The sequence below is a fragment of the Paroedura picta genome, chromosome 2 (genome assembly GCF_049243985.1).
Source record: "Paroedura picta isolate Pp20150507F chromosome 2, Ppicta_v3.0, whole genome shotgun sequence".
NCBI classification, from domain to species: Eukaryota; Metazoa; Chordata; class Lepidosauria; order Squamata; family Gekkonidae; genus Paroedura; species Paroedura picta.
Window position 1 is genome coordinate 90,941,180 of NC_135370.1, and position 10,995 is coordinate 90,952,174.

At 42.5% G+C, this 10,995-nt stretch overlaps 1 pseudogene; it reads left to right on the forward strand.

Moving 5' to 3' along the window:
- The first annotated feature begins 5,235 nt into the window (after positions 1-5,235).
- LOC143828927 (protein zwilch homolog) lies at positions 5,236-9,495 on the forward strand (annotated as a pseudogene).
- Positions 9,496-10,995: the final 1,500 nt, after the last annotated feature.

A 10,995-nucleotide genomic window follows, 5' to 3' on the forward strand; every position in this document is an offset into this window, starting at 1 on the left:
TACAGCGGGCTTGATTACTAGTCCATCCTATATTTCATTTTTCCTACCTAAATGAAGAACTTTACATTCATCCCTATTGAAATTCATTTTAGCCCAGTTTTCCAGCCTGTTAAGATCATCCTGCATTCTGATTCTGTCTTTTGATGTGTTTGCTACCCCTCCCAGTTTCGTGTCATCTGCAAGAGCACCCTCTTTATTCCTTCATCCAAATAATTTTTAAATATGCTGAACAACACAGGGCCCAGGACAGATCCCTGAGGCACTCCACTTGTCGCTCTCCAAGAAGATGACAAATCATTTACAAGCACCTTTTGGGAGGATGCTCACATTGTGGGGTTTGGCTATAGTTTCACCCTACTGGGCTTTGAAGTTTTGGGCTTCCATATACTGTAAAATCCTTCAAAATCAATAACCTTTTTTACCCCTTGGACATCCTTGAGAGTCTCCCTCTTGGGTCTGGCCTGTCTGGATTGAAAAGTCACACACCAACATGAGGCACAGTTGTTATATATACTACTGGGGGCAGTCAGAAACTGTTTGTGGCTGGTCCCTCATGTTGGGTGGTTTGGCTGAAGTTTCAGCCTTCTGGGTTTTGAGGTTCTGGACTTGTCTCTACTGAAAATCCACCAAAATCAATAGCCTTTCCCCCACCCCTAACTTTAATTTTTCCTTTTCCTTGCCTTCATCTCCTGCTCCACTATACTTTCCTATTGAATAAAGTGCCTATTGACCACAAAGTCTATGACACTGGTCCGTCTCAGAGCATTCCCAGCCATACGTTCTGTCTCTCAATACTCCTACCCTGATGTCTACCATGCCTGTCTATCCACTACACCTGTCTACCAGTGGACCTTCCATGCCCATCTCTCTCCCAGTGCAGTGACCCAAAACTCTTCCAAGCCTATCTGTCTCTCAGTATACATACCCAGAACTCTACTAAGCCCATCTCACTCCCAGCAAACCCACCCAGAAGACTACCAAGCTCATCTCTCTCTCAGTACACCTATCCAGAAGTTGACCAAGATGGCTTTCTCCAAGCATGCTTGCCCAGAACTCTGTTAAGCCCATCTCACTTCCAGAAAATCCATCAAGCCCATCTCTCTCCCACTATATCTACCACGAAGTCCACTAAGCCCATCTCTCTCCCAGTATACTCACCCAGAACTCTACCAAGCCCATCTATCTCCTAGTACACCCACCTAGAAGTCCATTAAGCCCATCTATCAGCATACCCACCCTGAAATCTCTGAAGGTATGACGTGGAAAGGTGCATGGGTGACTCCCTTTAAAGGCATGATGTGGGGAGGTGAGTGGGTGACCACCTCCCAGGGGCCAAGGGGAATCCATGAAACCATGCCCACTGTGAGATGATATACTTGGGGGGGGTTAACAGTGAATTTTGTATCTCTAGCACACCAAGAGACAGCCAACCCATAATTAATCCAATGAACCAAACCAATCCTCAAACACAATGGGGTTTGTTTAAGTTCAGGGGTTGTGACAGCCCTCACCCCAAAAACCTCCATTTTTCAGGTTCATACCCACCTCTGCTTCAGAGCCGTTATCTTACCGTATCTCATTTTCTATCTTTGTGCCAACAGAATGTCTTAAAATGAAGGCAGAGTTTTCTTGGCCCCCAAATGGAATTAATTTCTCCACAATACACATCATTCTAGGTTTATCCAATCAATCAAATTTTATTACAGCATTTGCCAGCCATAACAAAAACTTTCAATCTATTCTATCTAATGTTTTTATGTATTGAGAAACCTCTGCATTATAAGCACTGATTTTCATCTGCCTGGTGCACTAGAATGAGACAATTTCTTGTTTTTGAAACAAGAGTTGTTTTAAATGAGACATTCTTTTCAATCTGTGATCCAAACCAATGCTGCAGCTTATCTATAAAAGTTAATATTTAATATTGCAAGTCCTCCCCATTTTGTATCATCTAGTAACACTTCAAATGTTATCCTTGACTTTCTCCCAATCCATATAAATTTATTATTCTTTGCCATAATTTTATGACTTTCTCTTCAATATGAGTCGAAAACACCTGAAATTAAAAAATTAATTTGGCAATATATTAGTTTTAACTCTTGATATTCTGCCTAGCCAAGAAATTCTTAATTATTTCCAACGCTCTATAACAGCGCTCTGTTTTCCAAGCTCTGTTCTCTGCAGCCATATTAATACAAAAAACAGATTCATTATTTACAGTTTAGCATTTAGTAAACATTTTAAAAGCAACAGTCCCAATTTTAGAAGAACATAACTTGCATATTGAGAAGATTAGTCTTCCAGGACAGGACATGCAGACTGAGTGCTGGTAGGGATACATTGTTGATGTGAACGTTGCTGCTAAGAACTATAAAGATGAACATATTTTTAAAACTTGTCTTCAGCTTGCGGTCCTTGTAACATAAAGTGGACTCAATGGTCCATTACTGAAAAGGAAATAACTAGTAATTAAAAAGGAAAACATAATTAAAAAATGCAAGTTGGCTATGATTCCTCCTCATCCTGCTCTGTACCATTAATCTAAATTTCTAAATGTATACGACTTTCAAAATACCCTAAGTGCCAGTCATTCAGTGGCGTTCTTCTGTATGTAGGGCAAATTTTGGTTGGACTCATTTGACAGGCATCCAGGATGCCCCGGGAATAGTAATTTAGAAGGTTTTCTTACCCTCTTTCCTGGTCCCAGCTTGCTACCATATTTCTCATTGTTTCCCAGGCCTGTCAAAAGAAGTTGCCGAAATTGTTTTAGCAGAGATCCAAATAAAATGCAGAAGCCACTTTTGGCAAACAGATAAGTTACTATGGCAGTTAATACAGATTCTTGACTGACCTACTCTTTATATATCTGACTTGCAAATTTGCTGGAGCTTTTTGGCAGACCATGGATGGTCTACATTTCTGGAAAACAACTGTCTATGAAAAGGCTTTTATGTAGTGGTGTTAATGCAGTGGCCACTATAGTCCTTTGTACAAAATGTGAATACAGTGACCCATATCTCATTTTGGAATATACCCTTTATATGCTTTAAATTAGTGCTCTAGATTTGTTGAGAAACCAGAACAGGGGTCAGTTTAGCAACAGAACTGTTTGCCTTCTTTGCTGAGAGCTGGATTTCTACTGAATATTGTTCTATACATTGAGACACTGATCCAAAAAGCTGTGGGCAGTATTTTTAAATTAGGCTAGTGGCTATAAGCAGCATGGATTTCTCAAAAGTGTGGGGTTTTTAAAATCCGGACCTCTCTCCTCAGGCTTGTCAGACTTATGTGCTGCTGGTTTTATACTGATCTGTTGAAAACACATCTAATTTTATGTTTTACCATCAGTTTTAGGATTATACTAGGTTGGGTTTTCTTATACAAGGCTCCACATATGCCAGCTCACCACCAGCTATCCCCCTTTTAAGAATCCTAGCAAAATTCCTTACAAGTGATTGGTGAAATCACACTACAGGAAGACGAGATTCACTGGGCAAGACAATAACGTTCTAAAAAGTTAAAGGCAGTAGGAAAAGAGGAAGACCCAATATGAGATAACAGAAAAGAGCAAGAGTCCAGTAGCACCTTAAAGACTAACAAAATTTGTGGTTGGGTATTAGCTTTCAAGACTCATACCCTGCCACAAATGTTGTTAGTCTCTAAAGTGTTCCTGAACTCCTGCTCTTTTCTACTGCTGCAGGTGGACAAACATGGCTACCCATCTTGACCAATATGAGAAAGACTGTCTCAATAAAGGAAGCCAAGGCCTTCCATTTGCAAGTCTACAGCAAGTATGTTAATGATAGAAAATTTTGGAGATCATTAATTCCAAGGTCATCATAAATCAGAGGTGGAGCATAACATGCACACATGGTAGAAATCCTGTGCCAACCCGCTAAGCCATTGGACAGGAATGAAACCACACATAGACCTTATAAATTAGTGCTTAAAAGGAATGAGATCCTGCCGATTGAGGCGTTGCCATATAGTTAGTAAAATGGGCTTACAAAATGCCTAGCCATGGACCATGTAGCAAAACTCAGCTGGAGGACATCAGTACCAATTGCTGGGGGCAAGTAGTAGAGAAGGTTGTTGCTGTCATGACTTCACTGAAAACAACCCAGATTCATTTGGCTCTCTATTTTTGAAAACAGAATACTGGACTACATGGCACTCTGTTGAGCTGGAAAGTGAATGGTACTTGGGGCTTGATACACAACTATTTCTAGCTAGCAGATATCAAAGGGCCATCTCATTCCCTGGCAGAAAGGGAGGGGAGAGACTTTGGGAGGTCTAATATGCCAGATGGAATCACTTCATGGGAAGGACAGGAAGGGAAAGAACAATGCCTGTGGTGGGAAGAGGAGAGGTAATACGTTCCCTGGACATAAGGGGAACAGAATTCATTATTCAGCTGCTAATATCTGGAGACAGAAGAGTTGGCTTTTATACCATTTTCCCCTACCATAAGGAGTCTCAAAATGGCTTACAATCACATCCCGCATAACAGGTACATTGTGAAGTAAGTGGGGCTGAAAAAGTTCTGAGATAACTAGGGCACAAGTAGACCATGTGGAAGAGGAGGAAATCAAATCCGGTTCTCCAGGTTAGAGACTACTGCATTTAAGCACTATGCCACACTGGAAAGAGGTCTCTTGCTGGAGCTTCACCTTGCTGGCTGCCATTGCCATGTGCAGAAGACAGAGGGCTGACAGCCTAGACAAAGATGCTAAGATAATAGAAAGTGTCTAGACAAATAGTCTTTGTTGCAAGCGAACATAAGCTAAACATCTAAGTTAAAGAGACTAGCTTAGAATAAGACCAGCTAGGGAATGTATAGAAGGACACCATCATAGTTAGCGGTGCTATATAAATTGACTAAATTCTTGTGAGAGTCCAACTACCACAGGGTATGTGGAACACATACCTGCTGTGGGACTCCATGATCCTTCCCCCGCCCAACACACACACACACACTCATGCCCCCCTCCCTCTTTGCCTCTCCACCCCAGTCCCTGCCCCACATACAAACACCTTCCCCCCACACTCCCCCCTTGTCTCTCCCCCCTATCTCTCCGTCCTTGTCTCTCCCCCCACCATGCACACACACACACACACAATCTTCTCCGTCCTTACCTGTTGCAGCAGCCCTCTGCTGGCAGCTGTGATGTCTCCCCGCTTCCCAGGCCTGCCCTGCTCTGTGGAGGGTGGGACCAGCTGGAGGAGTGAGTTGCCATGGTGGCACAGTGGCCCCTGCCTAGTTCAGGTATGGTGCCTCACCCCACAGCAGCGGTGCGGGTCACACAGTGCCCCCAGCCTGCTTCATGGGCAGCGCTTCACCCTGCAGCATTAGTGCTGCTTACGTAGCAGCCCCAGCCAGCTTTATGGGCCCAGTCTCCACCAGCTTCTCAGCCAGCACCTCAGCTTCTTATGCTGGTGGCCTCCCCACATCTTCTGGCACGCACCCTGGGTCGGGGCTATGGACATCATGTCCGTACCCATTTCTGTCCCATGATGCATGCCAGAAGATGTATTCCACATCAATCATTACTTCTACCCATTACTTTTGTTTTCCTTGCGCAATCTGTTGCAGTGAAAAGAATGGATTTTTTCAGTTTTAATAAATTCTTTACTATTTGAAATGGCAGTTGTTCTCTGTATGTCACAGATACTTCAACATTTAATTTTTTTTTAATGGAACACAAGGGAAGTGAGATAGCCAGTTCCTAAACTGGTAACTTCCCAAGAGTTGAACAAATATGATAAGCTATCTTTGTGGTAACCAGTCATTGGCTAGTAGGAAATGCAACCACTAAGCAAAGCCTTAGAATTCATATGCCAGCTCAGCTATCAGAAATACAGAGAAGCTGTGTAGCCTATTTCAAGTACACTAGATCGGCATTGAGGAAAGGCTGCCACCTGCTGATTCACCAGTTACTAGAGCTGCCTTTTGTTTTTAAGAAAACCAGCCTAAGGTGCAAATCACCTTTTAAAACAAACTGCCATTGTATCAAAAAGAAATTCAAAATAGGGAGATAAGAATACTTGCAATATTTTAATGCATTTCATTTTAGTTCTGTGCGTAATGCACTGCATGTGATATACATATGATGGAAATATGAAAAAGAATACTGAGCTGTAGCACTTATGATCAGAAACAGCAAGAGACAAGTGGGGACCAAGAAGCCTTGGGGGGATCCCCTCTCTGCCCCACACTCTCGCTGGACGTACTGTGGCCCCTGGGCCCCCTGCCAGATCTGCACTCCCCTCCCCGCTAATGGTGGTTTACCCAGAACTGCTCTGAGTGGGCCTACTGAGGCTCCCTCCCCCTCACTTTCAGCAGTTTGTCCAAAGCCTCTCTGACTGAGCCAGCCAAGGCTTTCCCCTTCCCTTCACTCTGAGTGGGTTGCTTGGAACTGCACCATGTAGGCTGCTCCTGGCAGTAGCTCCCAGGGGAAGGCTGGACCAGGAGCATGATGCTCAAGTTTTTAAAAAGGTGTTAATGAGGCATTTGGGGTTCCATAGCTTGCAGCAATCTATGTAGTCTACAACTCTGAATATAGTCAAGCATTATACAAAGGGCTGTGGGTGAATATCCCCCTGCCCCGCTACTGCCTCTCAGAAGTTTAGTGAAAGCACTACTACTTCTAGGGACATTTGCCTTGAGCCATGTCTGCTTTTAATCTTATTAGCCTTTTCTTGCTTTATCAATGGGTTTTTAAAACTTGATTTTAAATCTTTTGGGCCAATGCTGGATTCATGCTTGATGCTGAGCAGGTACTCCTACAATTATTTATACTCAATAAAAACTCTCCAGATCAATATAATTTACTGGTTATTCTTCCCTCTGACCTTCCTCCTTCAGCCCCTCTCTCACCCCCTTGGTTCACAAAGCAAAGGGCTGAAGTATTAAAAAGATCTTGCACTTTATATCTAAACCAAGAAATAGCACAATACAAAACACATGTTAATTCCTAGGGGACTTTGTCCTGCATCAATAATTTCTCAGTTCCCAAAATATTTCTTGCTTTCATTTCTTTCAACTGTTTGCAGGAAATAGTTAATATTGTCAATCGAGTCCCAAAACATCCCCCTGCCCACAGAAGTGCAGCTTGGTTACTTTGAGGTTGGCTGAATTTGGCTTGTTAAAAGACCTGTTAAACTGGACAAGCTGAACCTTATTTATGGAGGAGCAGCTTAAGCAGGTGAGCTCAAGAGCTCAGAAACAAAGCAAAGGCCAAGTGGGCTGATGAGGACGCATGTTTTTGCTGCCTAAGTGTAATAAAAGAACAGCCCACAGCATAGAGATGATTGCATAATGAACTAAATGGCCTTGCAGTTATGATAAGAATGGAATGGACAATTAAGGGGTTTTGGATCACAGAGCATCCATAGGAGGAGATAGTTTGGCAGTCTCTCACTGCATAATCCTTCTTCAATCTTCAAAGCCTCCGTTAATTAGCTTTTTTCCTCTTTTCTGTTCTAGTCCTAAGAGAGGAATGAGACAACTACATGCATCTGTGATTTTTATAACATATAAGAACTCTTTATTGTGGGGTCCTTCTGCTATTTGTATTTAATGCAAAATTGTTTTTTATAGATCCCCCTGAAGCTTTTACAGCAAAACCAGTAGGGGCTTTATATAACAACAAAGCTGTCATCTGGCATCTTTTCCCCTTATTTGGCTTGCTAGAATGTTACTTGGTGCAGTCCTATTTTTCTTTCTGCTTTGGAAGGTGGACTCTAAGTCTTCTATCCCCATTGAAGTCCCTCCCCTTCCCAAACCCTGTTTTACTCTGGCTCCACCTCCACACACAAACAAAGGCAACTGCAGATTAGTGCTGAAGAGGAAAAAGCCAAATACAGGATATTATTGAGTCTTCAGGCTTTGAGAAACCCCAGAAGTGATGTCAGCAAGCCACACCTCCTTGCCACACCTCCAGAAGTGACATGTCACCAGAATTGGCATCACCTAGACATTCCCACTGGATGTGACATCATGTTCCATTGCCCCATGTCCCTTCCCCAATGCCAGAAATAGTTCAGCAGCCCAGTCCGCTGGGCTGGGAACAGGGATGGGACAGGTATCTACCGCTCCATTGCCTCGTGCCACCCTTCCCAAAGTGAGTACTTACCTCTCTGGACTCCAGTTATTACCACATGCGAGAAGCCTTGGCCAGCAAGGATTGTTATTACCCCCCCCCTTTCCACCCCCTCAAGGCCCATCTCCAGCAATTTTGGAAGGGGGGGCAGGTCAAGATAACCATATATGTTCGTATGACAATACATTTTTATTTTTAAATATATATATTTTAAAATATTAATTCCCACCCAATCGGAGAAAACCTTCTGGAGCCATCAAGAAATCCCTGGGTTTCATGAAACCCATTGAGAAAGCCTGCTCCAGATGTACTTACTCAAGCAACTGTATGAAAGACAGAAAAACAGGAACAAAGGACCACTAACCGTTAAGAGTGATGTACTTGATGGGTGAAGGATGAACAACCCCCCCCCCACCGAGAGCTTCTGGAACAGAACTGGGTGACGATTGTCCTGAAGAAAGTAATATTACATATAGAAACTGAACCACCAAAGGATCAGCAGGCAGATAGCATGTATCTCTGAGGCTTCTTCCAAAAAGTGTCCTGCATCACATGATCTACCTATGTCAAGAGCGAGGCAGTTCATTTCATTCTGTAAGATGTCACAAAATCTAAAGGGACCAATTTAAAAATAAGAAATCCAGTGCTATCTGACTATGGCTGAGACTCTCTTCACTAGAAATGACATTCCTGGGATCTCGCTTTACACAGTTATCAGCAATAGTCCATTGTCAAATAAAAATTGTCCTGCAGATTTGGAAGAATTAAACCAGAGCCATAGAAGACATCACTCTTCAGAGCACAAATCCCTTGTGCAGTTTCTTCTCGACTTGGGCCAAGGACTTGAAGACCAGCATGACAGAGTAGAGTAAACCTTCATGAGGAAAATCAGCTGCTGAACTGATCTAAAATTTTTTGAAAGATCTAAAAGATGAAGCAGATGAATTAAAGATGCCAAACAATAATGATAGAGAATTTCCAGAATGACACTTTCTAGCTCCATGGAAACCATTTATAGAAGCACAGAACTGGGTTTTGCTGAGCAACTGTGGAAGAGTGTCATGTCATATAACAAACTGGTAAAGTGTTTCAATCTGATAATGAAATCACTCCAATATGATGAACTATGGTAATCAATTCATAAATGAAGTAATGGCTTACTGAGCAAACTGATTGAACAGTATCACCATGGAAGAATGGAAACAGTTTCTATGGATAACATTCCAATTCAAATGCACAGAGACTTTTGGATAAAATTAGAAGAGATCACAATTTTATAGGCAAACAACATGCTCTGCATTCTGCTCCGGAGTGTTTCATGTCCACTTCAGCAGCATCATATTCAGAAATACCATCTTTTGACTGCTCAAGACTTTTAGTCAGGGAGCATTAATCAGATTAAAGGAAAAGAAGTGCCATCACATACTAGAAATAGTGGACAACTATTTTTTTATTTATTTCTATACCGCCACTCCCAGAAACTGGTGGTTCACAAAGTATCAAAATTCTCCCAAAAAACAGTAAAAATATTAAATATAAATACAAATACAGGATGGTGGAATAGTTGAAATCTTTATACGTAGCGGCTGGGAGATGGAAACAGGCCCCTGGCATAGTCTACCGCCTCAGTAGGAGCCAGGGGTGAGGGGGGATGACCAAATCTAATGCACCAGGTTTCCCACCCGGCCTCAATCAAACACCTTGTGGAAGAGCTCTGTTTTTTTTGCAAGCACTGCGGAATTCAAAGAGTCCCAGTAGGACCGGCAGCTTGTCCGGGAGCTCATTTCACCAGGTAGGGGCCTATATGACCAGCCCCCCACCTTTCCACTCCCTCAAGGCCCATCACTTGATCATTTGGATCTCATCTTCTTGACACAGTCCTGTATAAAGTAATACAAGGAAAACCCTCTGGATGAAAAGCACATATTTAACGACCAGTCTTTTACAATGGATTTATGCCAAAAAGCTAATCCTGAAATATGGAAAGTGGAAAACAGCTATGGAAAAGGAGAGAAAGAAGTAAAAACCATATGGCAGCTTAGCAGCAACTCTCCAGCAGAACACTTGAACACAAGCACCATAAGTCTCCTGGATAGTACAGAAGTACATGATGACCTGGAGGAAACCTTTGTTACCCTGCCTGAGTGCAATCATTCTTCTTGCATTGAAATACTAATAGTAATGACAAAGAGCATTATAGAATAGTTCAAAGGCAACATAATATTGTACTAATAATGAAAAGCATTCAGACAGTATCCATTGAATGTTTTGAAATGACCTGTTCTCTTGCTTGAATGTGACTTAATGTCAAGGTGATTGTATGTATAAAAGAGCTGTTGAATCTTGACATGCTGGTTTTCTTAAAGATATATAGGTGTTTGCCAGGTGTGGTACAGATTGATGAAACAATATGCCCTCTACCTTGATATTTGCTTCTACCTTCAATAGGCAGGACTGGGAAGGAAAGAACATTCAGGACTGACAGTACAAAGTTGGAATGGGGAGAATCAGGTGACAAAGAAAGATGCTGGTTACTGATCCAAAGTACCAATTGCAAAGCTTTGCTCACTGAGCAGGACTCTGGCCCCTGAAGTGCTTCCCCCTTGGACCACAGGACCCTCCCAGGAGCAGTGCTGGATGGGAAGTGGGAGCGGGGATTTGAAAAGTAGAAAATGCCAGTAGAAAATGTGGCTTGGTTCCAAACACATGAGGAAAGGACTGTGAGACTTCCATGCTCCTGCAAAACTTCTTTCATTCTAAAATAATCTCAAATCAACCAAGCAATCACAATGCACTCTATTTCTAGGAATCTCTTCAAGCAAGTAAGGCCCCAATAGAAGACAATATTGCTGCTGAGTCACTAATAGTTCACTTCGCCTGCAGTCCTGGCAGG